The sequence below is a fragment of the Chiloscyllium plagiosum genome, chromosome 33 (assembly GCF_004010195.1).
Source record: "Chiloscyllium plagiosum isolate BGI_BamShark_2017 chromosome 33, ASM401019v2, whole genome shotgun sequence".
NCBI lineage: Eukaryota > Metazoa > Chordata > Chondrichthyes > Orectolobiformes > Hemiscylliidae > Chiloscyllium > Chiloscyllium plagiosum.
In genome coordinates this window covers 5,986,690-6,004,168 of record NC_057742.1, presented here as the reverse complement: position 1 = coordinate 6,004,168, position 17,479 = coordinate 5,986,690, and the positions used below count along the sequence as shown (strand labels likewise).

Here is a 17,479-nt window from a genome sequence, read left to right as displayed (position 1 = left end):
CGAGCAGCAAGTACACATCACATTAAATATAACCCACACTCCCTGCCGCCGCTGAATAGCAATTTCTTTATCATTAGAGCTGCCAGGAGTCTTTAAGCGGCCGGATTTGGCAGGAAAACGTGCGTGTCTCCATGAGTTTTTAATCTTTTAAACTCCCATTTCCTATTCTCCTAGATTCGAAATTTTAGCAAAGTATAGGTCATGCAGTAAATTCGAACAGTTCCTGATAAAATCATTAATAGAGATTTGTTCAGGCCGCCTTGACTGAAGATGTTTTTTGATCTCCCCCAACCCACCATAAACATAATGTTGGCGATTCCAAACTACAAGTCGACAATTGCAATAAGGAAATTTAGCAGGTCTCCTCAAAAATCTATCTGTCCGGGGGGTTGGAAAACGCTGTGCAGATCAGCCGTCTTATTTTCCCCCCAGTCATGTTGCAACTTAGCGCACAGCGGAAAGCGTGGAAGAAATTCCCTTTTCCGTTCGGCTCGATTTTTATCCAAACTTTCCTCTATTGTTCATCGTTTGGCGGAATTATCAAAAATAAATCCGGGCCTTTTGTGTTGAAATTATATGTTGAATAGTTCTCCAGCCTTCCTTGGGCACCACGTGTCATGTCTGGGTTTGATCCATTGTTTTAAATGGGACCACCTGGAGGATGGGTTCAGGGAAATCAGACCGACAACTACATCTGATTTCAAACTCGAATACCATAAAGCATGACTTCACCGTCAATAATGTTTTCCAGAGCAGTGTGAGAAGCGAGGGACGCTTCCGTTAAAACACAAAAAGATTGCCACCTGGACTGGTTAACAGTGGAAAATGTCAATGATAGTAACTGCTCGTAGCAGTGCGGCTTAGCTACACAACAAAACAGCTCTCCATTCCTTTCCTCGCTGTCAGTCCTCCACCCCACCTAGTTGGTTGGTTAAAATCTTTCCAAATTAATGCATTCGATGTTTATTCAGTATTTTATGCATGTCTGTCTATTCTGTGAAATCATATATAAATTATACAGTCAGATGCATCACACATGGTCACTCCAGTGAGGGCGAGCATCATCAAGATTCACTCAGTTTATTACCTCTAAACGTGACCAGCTTCATTTAGAAAAGGTGTAAGTGACCAGAGGCAATACTGAATTTTTAAAGCCCAGTTTGGACAGACACTATGACAGAGAATAAGTTCACAAAATGTAAACCGCCTGTGTGGTCAGAGTTCATATCTATTTCCTTGCAATGTGGCTGCAGAGCAGAATGGAGCCGTGGACATCACAAAGGTGAACTTATCATTCTCCGCTCGTTCTGCCAAGCGTGGCCCAGGGCTTAACAACTTCAATTTGTTTCATTTAAAAGTGATGCAGCGGTCAATGCTATTGATCATGCGCTTACGATGTTAACATTCAACACAGCCCTTAAACCCAGAGGGACTCGAGGGGTTATGTTACTTAGAAAAAAATTAAATAAGTTTTGTAGCATCTTACGTTTGGTAATCCGTCCATTGATCAGCCCAACCTGAACTCTGTCAAACTGCACTTACCCGGCACAAACCCACACTCACCAATTCTAAATATTGGGACTATTTCAAACTTAGCGTGAAATATTCCAATAGATCACCAACCCCCGCCAATTGCCGGACAGCGAGGACCGCCTTTTGTGTTAAATGTACAACCAACGTTAAGACTGAGGATATTTAGTAATGCTAGCTATCAGTCCTATGCAGTATTTACAGAGCCCAGGAAGACTGCTGTCCGGGTTCATCAAATGAACTATTTTTTTTGTAAGAGCCCGTGTTTCCTCCCCTTCTCTCTCCCTCTCTCCCCCCACTCCCTCTCTCGCTCAGCATGTCTGTGTATTAGGACAGGAAGTCGGTTACACTTCGGCGCTTTATCTTTCCTGGCATTAGCCATTGTGCGTCAGGAATCGGCGGCGCAATCCTCTGGTGAAATGAATTTCTGGATGAAATCAGACCGAAACGCTGATTATTTTTCAGCTAACAGGCTCGGATTTAAACGAGGTGAGGGCTGCATGCATCTCTCTGCAAATCAAATGAGGACTGCGAATATTTTACCAAATCCATGTAATTTACCATTGCATCCGCTCGGCTGTCCCTCTGTCTCCGGCCGCGTTTCATTCCTGATTGGATTACTCTGAGCCTTCGAGGCTGCACTGGTTGCCTTCACTTTCAAAATGTTGATTTTTTAAAAGGAGTGAATGTGGGGGAGCGGAGAAGGGGTTAATCCAATCTAGTTCAGTGACTAGGGCAAATATGCTATGTCACAGCCGGAGGTCAGGCAGACACTGAGCAGAGTTGAGATGCAGTTTCGACCTTTGGGTCCCCTACCCTGTTCCACACAGGCTGGCCACTGGGACGTGGTAAGTCTGAGTCTCCGTTTGATATTGTAGCAGATCAGTTCGCTCGAGCCGTGCACAACTGTATTTAATAAATATAAGCGCTCATTAACATAAATACACCAATACACGTACACCAAACTGCATTTAGTATTTTGGGTACGTGCCTTTTTTTTCCCTTTATTCATTCGCAAGATGAGGCGGCATTAGCTAGGCCAGCATTTATTGCCCATCCTTAATTACCCAGAGGGCAGTTCAGAGTCAACCACATTGCTGTGGGTCTGGAGTCACATGTAGGCCAGACCAGGTAAGGATGGCAGTTTCCTTCTCTGAAGGGTGTTAGTGAACCAGCCGACAATGGATTAGACTTTTAATTCCAGTTTTTTTCTGGATTTGAATCTAGGTCCCCAGAATATTATCTGGATTAACAGCCCAGCGATAATACCACCAGGCCACTATCTCCCCTAGTTTTTATTATGTGTTTCTATGTATGTGTTTCTATATGCATGTGTACTTATCTGTATGTGTATTTTCATGTATGTACGTAAGTTTCGACATGTGTATGTGCGATTATACGCCCATATTTGAATCTGTATATGTGCGTGTATATAAAATGGGCGTACAGTATGTGTGTACGTATGTATTTGCACGTACGTGTGTGTTTGTAACTGTATGTATGTTTGTACCTAAATATTGTATCCGTTTGTGTGTACATGCGTTTGATATCGGTTAGGGAAGATTAAACTGTGACGGTTCCGGGGCTCTCCAATATACCAAGGAATCCTTTCTCTATATCTAAATCCCCAATCAGCCATCTTGCCAGTGAAATCCTCCAAATTCTATTCAGCATATGCCCTTCAAATTACTAAAATAAAACAAAATCAGTTTCTGCCGCAAACGCCCCCGGTAACAGGATGCAGATGTAAGGAGTAGATCCTGCAGCAGATGATCGAGTAAGTCATTCGAATAAAAGCAACTTGAGTCCATTTAAGTCCAAGCTACAGGATAGATCAATCCTCAGGTCAGTAAACGTGAGTCCTGCATGAGCCACGGTGCAATTCGAATTGATCTCAACAATATTTACATTGTCACTGGAAGTTAACAATCTGCAGAGTTTTACACTGGGTTCTACGATTCCCTGCGCTGAAATTAATGTACCCATATTGTCATTTCCCCCGGCGTGACTAAACTGAAATCAGTCCTCTTTTAGCCAACACTAAATCAATAGGTATTCTAAATTACTACAATCTTAATTAGTTAAGTATATGTATTAAACGCGTTTAAACGCATATCAAACACCTACACTGTACATTGCATGCTAACACAAGAGGCGTTGTGGGGGGGGGGGGGGGGGTTGGGGGAGGGAAGGGGGAGCACACTGACACGGTCCAGTGCACACACTCATCTCTTAGCACAAAGAATACAAACCTGTGCAACCTGTCTCTTGTTCAGTTCCAGTTTATCCCCTATTGAGAGCTAGGCCCCTCACACATCTTACTTCCCTTGTCAAAAAAAGAGAGGGCACATTCTGCACAATATTTACACGTTTGAAGCAGTCAGACAACATGCCAAGCTGGACCAACAAGTTCTCCTCTTGTTTCCATCTCATCACAATCGACAAAAATCCATTCTGGATTTCACCGTGGTTTTGTTTCCGGAACTGCTAGCGGCGAGGCCTCTAATTTCTCATGTTGGAATAATCGCTGGGTGCTTGTTTATCAATCTCACAGAACACGCAGAATAAATAGGCTTTTGCGAACGTGCAAAGTTGAATTAACGTTTATTGAGTTGTTTCGATTTTTATAAGTTTCTAAATATTTAGACATCTTTCCGGTACACATAATTCCACCTTTCCATATACCCTCGAATATACATACTCTGGCCTGCAAAACTCTCTCTCACATATACCATACCTACCAACGCTTTCGCTCTCATATGCATATACAACTCTCACATTCATGCCCTGCGCACAAAAATACGTAGTAACAAACAAAAATGCACACATTCATATCTGCAAATGAATGTACCTACTCACACGTGCACTGTTTAATGCGTGCATAATGAAGCACACATTTTCTAATAATATACAGAACACGTAGATATTTTCTCTCTCCTTTGCCTTCCCACATCACACTCAAAGCTTTGTGAACAATTTAATTGCAGCTCAGGAGCATTGAACCTCGATTCAAATACTGATTTTTAAAAATGTCTGCGGAGATTTTCGCTAGCCCCTGGCCTTGCAGACATCCTGACAGGGACTGCCTTTCTCTGCTGTCAACGAGATGAACCAACCCCCCAGCCCTTCTCCCCAGCCACCCCCTCACTCGAACCCTCACCCCCACCGAGGAAAGGGAACCGAAACATAAGAATGAATCCTTTGTCAGCTTCCTATCTCAACTAAGACAACAAGTGTTGCATTGCCTTCACTCATTATGGGATACCAGGCACGCACAAACCTTACATTTTTCTCTTAACTCTTCCCAAACCGAGGCCAAACCGACATTGATTTCCCCCCATGTTTTACTTTTCATTGAAGTATTCTGTTGGAAGCACCATCATTATTTAGCACAGTCATTTCCTCGTGTATGATGAGACAATGTTACTGCTATAGCCGCCGATTCAGCGGTATAATAGATTAATGGCACTTGAATTTAAATACACATCATAGCATGAACCGGGCTTGCTCCAAACTAGCAGGCTGTAATTATTTTTAAATTAGCTGATCCGGTTTTGAATCAACGATATCTATGTTCAATTCAATTTAGCTTTGAGTTCAGATGTTTCTGACTTTCGCACTCTCAGTTTAACGTCTTTCATTTAATTGGTAATGAGATTGTGTTTAGTTCGCGGAGGACTGTAACCTTCTGTTACTTGCTATTTGTATCCCTCCTCGTTCTTTCGAGCTGTTTTCACAGCTTCCCCTTCACACACACGCGCTAACAAAGCTTTAAAAGGATACCCCACTCTATTTCCGGTCCATTTTGCGTCAAATTTAAGGCTAACGTTCGGCAGACCATTCCCCAAAAGGGGAAAGTGTTATCAAACCCGTACTCTGAAACGAAAGGTAACAGAATTGTTTGGGTCTTCAGAACTTGTCGTTCCTAGAAAGGTAGCTTCAACAATAACATGATCTGGTTTCTTCTAGAGAAGGGCGATAGCAATACTCTGAACTGGCTTCAAATGAACTTGCCCATATCTGGAAAATATTCACCATGTTGTTATTAAAGCCAGTCTGGTCTCGCTAGGTCTCTGCTGCACACAGTTTTGCGTGCAATCTAAGAATTGCTTGCTGATCCAATCAAACAAATCCGTTGGACTTTCCTAAATTCAGTAACTCGCAATTTTTTCAAATAACCTGTAAACCCAATGCCCGAAGATGCAGGAAATAGCCTAGACTGGAGGAACAGAAAGAAAATTCTGTGGTCGTCTGTCCTGAACGCGCCACATTTAGTTTAAAACCACCAGTTTTACCATGACCTCACGATGCGGTATTCTCAGTGTGGAGAGTGGACACCGCCCTAATTTGAGAGTGAACCGAGATGATTTGGGAGGTGTGTTTATATCTCCAGTCACAATAATGAAAGCTAAAAAAAAAATGTAGCGAGGGAGCCAGGTTATCTGAAAGTTGCCTCAACGTGGGAGCTAAACAAATCAGCAACAGCGAGCTTGTCTTTCAGGTACCTGGGCTTTCAGATCTGGAAATCCCTCCTTTAACATTTCTGCCTTCACACCTTTTAGGATGACCCTTAAAAGTTTGACCAAACCTTTGGTCGCACGCCCAACTCTTTACGTATCAGGAGTTGATTTGATTTGATTTATTATGGTCACGTGTACCTAAGTACAGTGAAAAGTTTTGTTTTGTCTAACAGCATTCTCCCCACTCTCTTCATGACATTAAAAGACCCTGTATAAATGCAAGATTTCACCATGAGAAGGCTCTATATGGATGCGAAGTACTGGCTGTCTGATTTTCCACCAAACTCCAAGTTGCTCAAAAATACATAAAGACCTTTCTTGAACATCGCAATGATAAAGGTCCAGTTGTAGCAACGATCAAAAATGGGACAAATGTTGAAATGTGTTCAGAACCTAACATTGCTCATACCCAGTATTGATCACTGGGACGTGAAAGATCGGCGATCTCTTGTCAGTCTCTGTACTGGAAGCATTGACTTACGATAGGGTTTGAAGTAACAGTCATCAAATAACTCGCAGAAAATATCGCAGGGATCACTTATCCCAAATTAATTATAGATTTTTTGACTGACTATCAAATTAAACAGTTGGGCTGTTGAAACTATATATCTATTAATGTAAGGCAGCGATTACATTTTCTCGTATTTATTATTGCAGCAATGCTCATCATTTTCGAATGATGCCCTTTCGGAACGCTGTCATTTACGTTTTAAACTCTTCCAGAAGTAACGAGGAACAGAAACTCCTCAGTCACATTTCACACTCGGCCGGACGTATTAAAGAATGAACTATTTCGTGTAAGACCTAGTTCAGTTTCTCCATTTCCCTTGGCGTGGGTTTGCTGATACTTTGATAATGATTAACTAGCATCGGATTAGTACAAGATGACCGACTGGTTTATATATCCGTGACTAGGTTATTTGAAATGTAGCGGAAGAATATGTATCGATTAGCAGTGTCTAACTTGTACACAATTGGTACCGATAGTTTGGATGTTTTGATAGGTCATAAAGCAAAGTGAATATTTTCTTTGTAAGAAATGGAGTATGGAGTTCCTCTTTCCAAAGAAGCAAATGTCACATTTTTCAGGAAATTTCTAATCCACCTTAACCCCCCATACTAACTTTAGAAATATTACTTTGACTGGTTGAAGATGTGGCCTATTTGGAGTTAAATCTTGACAGAATCATCTGAATTTTAATCCGGTTATGAAAACTGGGTACGTTTTGCATACATCTTTAGTACCGAATGTCAATTCTCTGCTACTTGCTAATGTTAATTGGCAATGCACGGAATTGATGAATTTTTAAAATAAGCAAGTACTTATCGAGGGTGCAAGTAGATCATTCTATGAATAAACAGGACATGGATAGTTGATAATGGTAACACTGAGTCCAAGGTGCACAGATTTACATTTGTAATCTTGTTTTATTTTCCACACTTTCCCAATGGAGATTGTCAGAAACCTATTATTTACAGCCTGCTTCTTAGAATTCAACGCGACCTGATTACTCAGTTTTAGCAGTAGTTTCCCGCGTTGTTTTTTTTATCTCTGAGTTCCAGCTAATGGATTTTTTTTTAACACAGGAATTCCGTTTCCAAGGATCACTAGCGACGTTATCAGCTTTGTAGCTCGGAGATTCCACCAGGACCAATTGGAACAGGATCAGCGCTCAATGTTTCCACAGATTTAGTACTCTAGCGTCAACTTTCCGAATCACAGTGACCTCAAGTGAGGCGCAGGACTCGTTTTTATTAGAAGCACAGAAGTATTATTGAGTTCTCCCGGCACTCAAGAATAAGCCGCTGAAGAGGGAATCTGAGAGGCAGTTGGCTGGAAGGATGGGAACAAGCCGCAGGGAAGCGGGCCTTATGCTAACATCGACGCAGCTGATGGACCGAATGACTGCTTAATGATCCTCAACTCCCGTGATTTTATTCTAGGTTGGGCAATACCAGTACTGATGGAAAACATTGACTTTTACATCAGGAAGAGTTTGTAATAGAAGTCTCTGAAAATGTATGTGTTATGTTTCACACTTTTTGACCAACCTTTTTAAAACCGTGAAGGTTGAAGCACAGATGCACACAGGCAGATACAGACACACACAGGCACAGACACACAGTCCCACCCTCCACACACACACACACACACACACACGTCCACGGACACAGAGACACAGACACAGACATTCAGAGGTAGTCACACATACAGGCATGTACACAGGCAAGACATGCACACGTGTACACCCATCCAAAGACATAAACACTTACACAGGCAGATACAGCCAGCCAACCACAGAGCATATCCACACCCACAGGTACAGACACATAAACCCACACAAACACAGAAACACTGAGTCAAAGTGACACATAGTGACACCTACACACATACGCAGTTGCACAGACACGTAACAAAACGAGCCTAGTTTTATTCAAAGTATTGATTTCTTTTAAAAATTCGGCCACTCTGCAATGAATGGTCCCCGAGCATTCCTGGACTACTTAGGTAATGATGTGGATTTAGTGGCTATGCGGTTGCCTATTGACCCACGATCACAATACAATGACCCAGCTGACCTCTGGCTGACCCCTGACCCTCAGCGAACTCAATCCACCATTAAAGGGGCAGGGACGTGCCCACAAAGGCCTGGCTTTTGTTCTTCGTAAACAGGAGGGGGGGGGGGTGGGGGAGGGAGGTTTACAAATACAAACAAGCTGGCTTGCTAAAGGCAAACATTTTTAAAAAAGAACTTCGTTTTGCCATGAAAATACATTAAATCTCTCGGATTTCTTGGTATTTTCTGCAGTCAGAGCTGTGGTGGTTGGGTACAAGGAGCAACATTTCTGTGAAGGATTGATTAGAGTCTGCATTTCTTTCAAAACACTTTCTAAACGTGAGAATTGCTTGAAACTTTTCGGATCAGGCATATGTCCCTCACATAGCCCAGTGAGTTGGAACAGAACTCCACAAAAACCGTGCGCACACACACACAGACAACTTGCAGCCTATCACTTTATTAGCCATTTCATGTTACAAAGTGGTAGGTAAGTGACACCTGATTTTTGATTTTTTTTTTAAAGAAAAGACTGATTGTTGGGCTCTTTAATCCAGGATGGGTCACGCTTGGTCGAAGCGGCAGTCACGGATGCTAAATTTCCTCAGAGAAGGCACAGGATTTTTTTTGTTTTAATCTCGAAAATAATGCGTTTAAGGAAATGATTGACCGCTGCAATTTCCTGGAATACGGTGAACAATAAGAGAGACATACAAAGCACGTGGGAATCAATGCAAGCCGGCTTCAAGCAAGAAGTTAACAGCGGGAGAGGCGAACCGCCACCCTCCTTCTAAAGGGCAGCTTGAAGGGTGGGGAAACGCCGGGCTCGACCCGTGTGTTCACGATGGAGCCAACAAAGGGCCAAAAGTGATCCCCAGTCCCGGGCAGGGACCGCGCTGATCCACCTGGTGCGGGAGCTGCGGCGAGTTGTGCTCCTTTGTGTGTGTGTGTGTGAGAGATACTCTTTCACCGTGAGTCTGCGGCTGCTTTCACACCCAGAACCGGAGCAGGGACCCGGGTGAGCCCTGGCCGGGGTTGGGAGCGCTGCGGTGGACAATCGCTGCAACACTGAGATGGAGCACCAGATTCAGAACCAAAATCGGATCAAGCTGCTAGCCACTCGGTTCAGTTTTGGAATGGATTCGTTGCTGCTCCCACTAGACTCCCGAAGGCTTAGGATAATGTGACTACTGATGGGAGGAGGGTGGAGGAAAATGCATGCAATTTAAGATAAAAAAAAAGCTTTGGGACTCAGAGCAGTACATGAGGCATCTAGTTGGGTCCTTGGGTGAAGTGAAGGAAGGCGAGATTAGGAACGGTAGAAACAAATTACTGCAGAGGGAGAAAGTGAGGACTGCAGATGTGGAGATCAGAGCTTAAAAATGTGTTGCTGGAAAAGCGCAGCAGGTCAGGCAGCATCGAAGGAGAAGGAGAATCGACGTTTCGGGCATAATTCCTGAAGAAGGGCTTATGCCCAAAACGTCGATTCTCCTTCTCCTTTGATGCTACCTGACCTGCTGCGCTTTTTCAGCAATACAAATTACTGCAGATATTAGAACCTGTACTGAAATCAACGGATGCTGGAGACCACAGCGGGTCAGGCAGCATCCCTGGAGAGCCAGAGAGCATTGGTTATCTCAACTCGAAACATTAGCTTGTTCTCCATGGAGACAGTGAGGTCTGCTGATGAAGGGCTCCGGTCCAAAACGTCGATTCTCCTGCTCCTCGGATGCTGACTGATTTTCCAGCAACACACTCTCAGCTCTCTCTCAGGGATGACCCGGTGTTAAGGTGGGCGGCCTGTGATTGTCTGCATGCCCGGACGAGGGATTGAGAATCGGTGTTCGATTGTGGACAGGAGTTTGTGCTGTGTGAGTCTGGAAGCCTATGGGTGTGAGTCTGCGCTGGAGCGAGCTGAGTCAAACACGAAAACAGAAATTGCTGGAGAAACTCAGTAGTATCTGCAGAGAGAGCAGCAGAGTTTCAGGTCCAGTGGCTCTTCATCATGTTGGTACATGTACACGTCTCCTGGAAATTCCAAGAGGAATTACAAATTCACTAACATGTCCGTCAGTTCAGAAGGAAATCTCTATTGGAAGCCAAGAGAGACCAAGTTTTGATTAAATTGTACCTTCTTCTCCCTTCGGTTTCCAGACTGATTAATGTACTTTCTTCACTGAAGCTAGTGTTTGCTGTAGAAATTCAACTTTGTAGCTTGGTTTCCTCTGTGCCCAGGATATTTCTTCCCATTCCCTTGGAAAAGCGGAGCTATCACACTTACAGTGTCAAATGCCGGACAATGTCACTGGAGGTAGGAGCTGTGCACTCACAAATCGGTTTCTTGTGTTAAATCCTGGCCTTGCCTTCCAGTCTCTTTCCATTTCCGTCAGCTGGTGGAAGTTTTTCGCGCCGACCAGATTTGAGACGCACTTTCCACTCTGCCCTGAGACAAAAACTGAAATTGTTACAGAAACCTCAGAACTAAGTCACCAAAAGGTTCATTGTTTCTCTCGCCACTCAGACCTGCTGAGTTCCTGCAGCAATTTCTGTTTTTGTTTTAGATGTTTTAGCATCCACAGTTCTTTGTTTTATATTAATTTGTGCAGTTTATTCCAAAACTATATCATTCCTATGTTTCTGTCACCAGGCGACACCCCCCCCTCCCACCCCACCGCCTCGCCAAATCACTGTCTCTGTGGTCTCTCGATCTCCTTTCCACTGTAAACTACCTAACCCACTTTCCCGAGGGTTCTCGAGGTCTTGCACGTAGTTCTTCGACAAAATGACGTTACTGTTTCATTGTTGAAAAATATCCAGATTAGCCGGTCTCAGTAAGTCGGCTAATTCCAAAGTCACTGTAATTCACGCTAAAAACAGAAAGGTCGCGACAACACGCACACACTCAGGCCTAGTTCACTCACGCTCACTCACATTCGCTCCTTCAGCCGTAGCCTTTCACTTAGTCCCTCACAGTCGCTCACTCACACTCAGCCTCTCACACTCAGTCACACACACAGTCACACACACACACTCAGCCTCCCACTCAGTCACACATTCACACACACACAGCCTCTCACACGCTCAATCACACACACGCTCACACAGCCTCTCATACTCAGTCACACACTCAATCACACACTCACACAGCCTCTCACACACTCAATTACACACTCACACAGCCTCTCACATACTCAATCACACACACTCACATTCAGCCTCTCACACTCGGTCACACACTCAATCACCCACACACGCAGCCTCTCACACTCAATCACTCCCACTCAGCCTCTCACACTCAGTCACACACACACACAGCCTCTCCCACTCAATCACACACACCCACACTCAGCCTCTCACACTCAGTCACACACTCAATTACACACACACACGCTCAGCCTCTCCCACTCAATCACACACACCCACATTCAGCCTCTCACACTCAGTCACACACACTCACACTCAGCCTCTCACACTCAATCACACACACTCAGCCTCTCACACTCAGTCACACACTCAATTACACACACACACGCTCAGCCTCTCCCACTCAATCACACACACCCACATTCAGCCTCTCACACTCAGTCACACACACTCACACTCAGCCTCTCACACTCAATCACACACACTCAGCCTCTCACACTCAGTCACACACTCAATCACACACACACTCAGCCTCTCACACTCAGTCACACACATATACTCTCACAGCCTCTCACATCCTCAATCACACACACTCACACTCAGCCTCTCACACTCAATCACACACACTCAGCCTCTCACACTCAGTCACACATTCACTCACACCCAGTCACTCGAGCTCACACATCATGATGAGTGAATGAAATGTTTCAGTGAGGCCATTCGGTCCATCTAGTCGTGGCCGTCATTTGTACTAACTCTTCCAATTGGCCTGGGTCCCCTGTACCGTCCCCATGCCGCACATGGTTTCTTTTTCCAAATATCCATCGGGTGAAATGTTTCCATTGATTGACAGCACGTGCTTATTGTCCATTTCCATGGTTATGTTCATGCCCGCAGTGCCCATCAATACTCTCGATGTCTTTAGAGAGAGGTGGGGTCACTGAAGGGGGTGGGGAGGTGGTGGTAGAGGGCTTTAACTCCCTCTAACTCCAGTTTAATCCCTTCTGCTGTTCCCACCCCTCCTTCACTTTTGATGGTATGCATTACCCATAATGGATTTTGATTGTAGGTATTGAATTAGGTGATTACTGGTGGCGGTTAGTAGTTACAAAGGGGGTGGGGGCGTGTGTGTGTGTGTGTGGGGGGGGGGGGGGAGTTGAGGGGGGGAACGCAAAAAGTCAGGGTGGTGGGAAAGACGCGTGATAGCACTTCTCGGTTTATATATAAAAAAGACCGTGGTTGCTGATAATGCAGTTAGCTTCCAGATTCGAAATAGATCCTGCAACGATCCAGGAGACATTTGGATGATGATGTTAAAACTGAGACCCAACAGTTTGGAAGTTCATTGGAAGCAGACAGAACCCCTCCCCCAGCTGATGGACTCTCCCCCACCCTCCCCGAGGAGTTGCCACATTAATGGTAAGTGCTGCAGCATCAGGACCTCCGCACCATCCTTGACTATCTCCCAAAAGCAGGAGCACTTCAGAAAGTAGAGAGCGTCTAGGCTTCGCTGTGGAGAAGCTGATTAACATGCTGGAAGCGTTTTCTGTTTAAATCTTTTTACAGAAAGATTCCGAACAGCTGCGGTGTCAACACGTGTCTCCAGAAACAGGCGGATAGGTTTCCCGAATGGATTATTCCACTTCAGATAAACTTTCACATATGCGCCTTAGAATGGCATGAATAAATAATAAAGGCGGCGGAGCCCGCGTTTCGGGGAATGAGCCTAAGATCTGAATGACAGGAGATGGACTCGGTCTTTTTAACCCCCTTCCCCACCTCTCCACCCCCGCTCCAAGAGCAGCTGGCACTTTTTGAAAGGCACATGATACTGTACACTAATACTGTACCTGGTCTGAATACCTGCACCGTTAGTTAAAAATCACACAACACCAGGTTATAGTCCAACAGGTTTAATTGGAAGCACACTAGCTTTCGGAGTGACGCTCCTTCATCAGGTGATTGTCACGAAGGAACGTCGCTCCGAAAGCTAGTGTGCTTCCAATTAAACCTGTTGGACTATAACCTGGTGTTGTGTGATTTTTAACTTTGTACACCCCAGTCCAACACCGGCATCTCCAAATCATGCACCGTTAGTGGCTCACTTTGCCTTCTTTTCCATAATGTGCCGATAAAGTTACAACAGACGTGTTCTTTTTCCCAGCGTTTGGGAGTTGGGGGTCAACGTAAACAGTTGAAATTATGGAAACGTTCAAAGTACTATTTTTTTAATGACTGCTGCCCTGCTAATGCTAGTACGACTCCTGTGTTCCATCAGCCACAGCGATGCCTCGTAGCCTGTTCCTCTCGAGGTGTCATGAGAAGTTGCCTGGAAACGAACTGACCTGATGAAGGAGCAGCGCTCCGAAAGCTAGTGCTTCCAAATACACCTGTTGGACTATAACCTGGTGTTGTGTGATTTTTAACTTTGGAAACTAAGTGTTCACCAACTGTTCAAGCATTTCTCTATTGCGTTACCAAAACCCCATAGCTTACATTTATAAAGAACCAGGGACAACCACAGATTTGTTTTGTGATGTGAGCAAGACTGGCAAAGCTAGTATTTATTGCCCATTTCTCGTTGCCCATGGGAACCCTCTGAAGTCTACCCAGAGTTTTGTTAAGAGACAGAGTTCCAAGATTTGCACGGGCCAACAGTGAAAGAAGGGCAATAGCTATCTAAGTGTTTGCTCAGATGCTTCAATATCTCTGTTGTCTCTGTTCTGCAGATTTCTAAAGTGCTGTCTGAGGAGCCAATGTGAATTGGCGCAGTGCATCTTGTAGGTAGTACATTCTGCTGCAGTCATGTCCGTGGAGGGGATTGAATGTTTAAAACTGGTGGATAGAACGTCAATGAAACATCGTTATTGTCATAGAGTCATAGAGATGTACAGCATGGAAACAGACCCTTCGGTCCAACCCATCCATGTCAACCAGATATCCCAACCCAATCTAGTCCCACCTGCCAGCACCCGGCCCATATCCTTCCAAACCCTTCCTATTCATATACCCATCCAAATGCCTTTTAAGTGTTGCAATTGTACCAGCCTCCACCACTTCCTCTGGCCTGGTTGGTCTCAAGTGCTGTTGGAGCTGATCCCGTCCAATGAAATGGACAGTGTTCCATCACACTCCTGAATTGTGCCTTGCAGAAGACACACAGATTGTGGGGAACTGGGAGGTGAGTTACTCACTACAGAATTCCCAGCCTCTGACCTGCTCTTGTACTCATAGTATTTACAATGCTATCATGTTGAAGAAAAGCCATCAGCAGAGAATTGAGCCTTAGCCAAAGGCATCAGGACAGCTCATCAGAAGCTTGGTCAATGAGATAAGTTTCAATGGAAATTGGATCAAGAAAAAGGCTTATATATTAATTGTTCAATAAACTCACATCTGATTCTGAACCCCGGCCCCACTTGTCTTAAAAATGGGGGCCAGAGATAGAGAATTCAAGAGGAAATGTGACAACTTCAAGCGCTGATTGTTGAAGGAAATGTTGCCAATGGCTGGGGAAAGGGAGTGGGGGATACACATGTGTCAAAGTTGGAGGAATGCATTGTTCTCCAGTGCTGTAGGGCTGAAGGCAATTGACAGACAATGGGATAAAACATGGGGAGGCTTTGTAACATAAGGACATGAGTTTGGAAAAGGAGGCAATGATTTAAGCTCTGATCCATTAACAGTGGCTAATTAATTTACACCAGTGATTACAATTAAAAATAGACTAAAATTTAAAAAAATCCAGTTTAGAGAAATCATGGACACATGCTGTACATATGGATTATTCATATCTCTTTCAATATGGCTGCAGCTGCAATCAATTGGCATTGCAGTAAAATCATTACACCAAGAGTTTCCTGCAAATTTGTGTTTATGGGATTACAGAGGAGATACATTAATTTAGGGAATGCACAGCCATTTTGGACACATCAAGTTCTCATGGATAGTAATAAGATCATGATCATTTAACCTAATTTAGTTTGTTCATTGGACCCACAGTCCAATGGAATATTTTGCTTTCACCTCTGAGCGTACATAAGTCTTAGTTTGTTAATATCTCACCTTAAAGAACATGTGCCTAAGATTTCTGCGCTTAAGTCTTTACAATAAGATTTGAAAGATGAAAGTGAGGACTGCAGATACTGGAGATTAGAGTCGAGAGTGTGGCGCTGGAAAAGCCCAGCAGGTCAGGCAGTATCCAAGGAGCAGGAGAATCGATGTTTCAGGCAAAAACCCTTCATCAGGAATGAGGCTATGAGCTGAGGGATTGGTGAGATAAATGGGAGAGAGATGGGGCTGGGGGTAAGGTAGCTGAGAGTGGGAGTAGATGGAGGTGGGGGTAATGGTGATATTTTGGAGAGGAGAGTGGAGTGGATAGTCGGAAGGAAGATGGACAGGTAGGACAGGTCATGAGGGTGGTGCTGAGTTAGAAGGTTGGATCTGTGATAAGGTGGGGGGAGAGGAAATGAGGAAACTGGTGATAACCACTTCGATGCAATGGGGTTGGAGGGTTCCGAGGCGGAAGATGAGGCATTCTTCCTCCAGATGTTGGGTGGTTAGGGAGTGGTGATGGAGAAGGCCCAGGACCTGCAAGTCCTCAGCAGAGCGGGAGGGGGAATTGAAATGTTCAGCCACAGGGGTTGGTTGGTGCAGGTGTGCCAGAGATGTCCTCTGAAGTGCTATGTGAGTAGGCGTCCTGTCTCCCCAATGTAGAGGAGACTGCATCGGGAGCAATGGATATGTATATTACATATGTGGAAATCCGGGTGAAACTTTAATGGATGTGGAAGGCTCCTCTGGGGCCTTGGATGGAGCTGAGGGGAAGGTGTGGGTGCAGGTTTTTGCAATTCCTGTGGTGGCAGGGAAGGTGCTGGGAGGGGAGGGTGGGTTGTTGGGGGTGCATGGACCTGACGAGGTAGTCGCGGAGGGAATGATCTTTACAGAAAGCAGATAGGGTAGGGAAGGAAAATATATCTCTGGTGGTGGGGTCCATTTGTCAGTGGCAGAAATGGTAGAGGATGATGCGATATACAGAGTTTGGTGGGGTGGAAGGTGAGGACCAGAGGGGCTCTGTCCTTGTTGCGGTTGGAGGGGTGGAGTTCGAGGGCAGAGGTGTGGGAAGTGGGTGAGATGCGCTGGAGGGCATCATCAACCATGTGGGAGGGGAAATTGCGGTCTTTAAAGATGGAGGCCATCTGGTGTGTTCTGTGATGGTACTGGTCTTCCTGTGAGCAGATGCAGCAGAGGCGGAGAAATTGGGAATAAGGGATAACAATTATACAGGAGGCAGGTGGGAGGAAGTGTAGTCCAGGTAGCTGTGAGAGTCAGTGGATTTGTAGAAAATGTCAGTGTTGAGTTGGTCACCGTTGATAGAGATGGAGGGACCCAGGAAGGGGACGGAGGTGTCTGAGATTGTCCAGATGAATTTAAGGTTGAGGTGGAATGTATAGGTGAAGTTGATGAACCATTCAACTTTCGCGTGGGAGCATGAGGTGACACCGATGCAGTCATCAATGTAGTGGAGAAAAAGGTGAGGATTGGTGCCGATGTAACTACGGAAGATGGACCGTTCCACATAGCCGACAAAGAGACAGACATAGCTGGGGCCCATGCAGGTGCCCATGGCTACCCCTTTTGTCTGGACGAAGTGGGAGGATTCAAAGGAGAAATTATTGAGGGTGAGGACCAGTTCAGCCAAATGAATGAGAGTGTCACTGGAAGGTT

General features: G+C 44.9%; 1 long non-coding RNA gene across 2 annotated transcripts; it reads left to right on the top strand.

Annotated features, from left to right (window-relative positions):
* Window positions 1-17: 17 nt before the first annotated feature.
* On the top strand, window positions 18-8,732 carry LOC122539771. 2 transcript variants are annotated; one of them, XR_006309179.1, is made up of 3 exons: window positions 18-2,019; window positions 6,708-6,847; window positions 7,638-8,732. It is a non-coding gene; the product is annotated as an uncharacterized LOC122539771 (long non-coding RNA). The 2 variants fall into 2 exon arrangements; XR_006309180.1 differs by lacking the exon at window positions 18-2,019 and adding an exon at window positions 2,028-2,378.
* Window positions 8,733-17,479: the final 8,747 nt, after the last annotated feature.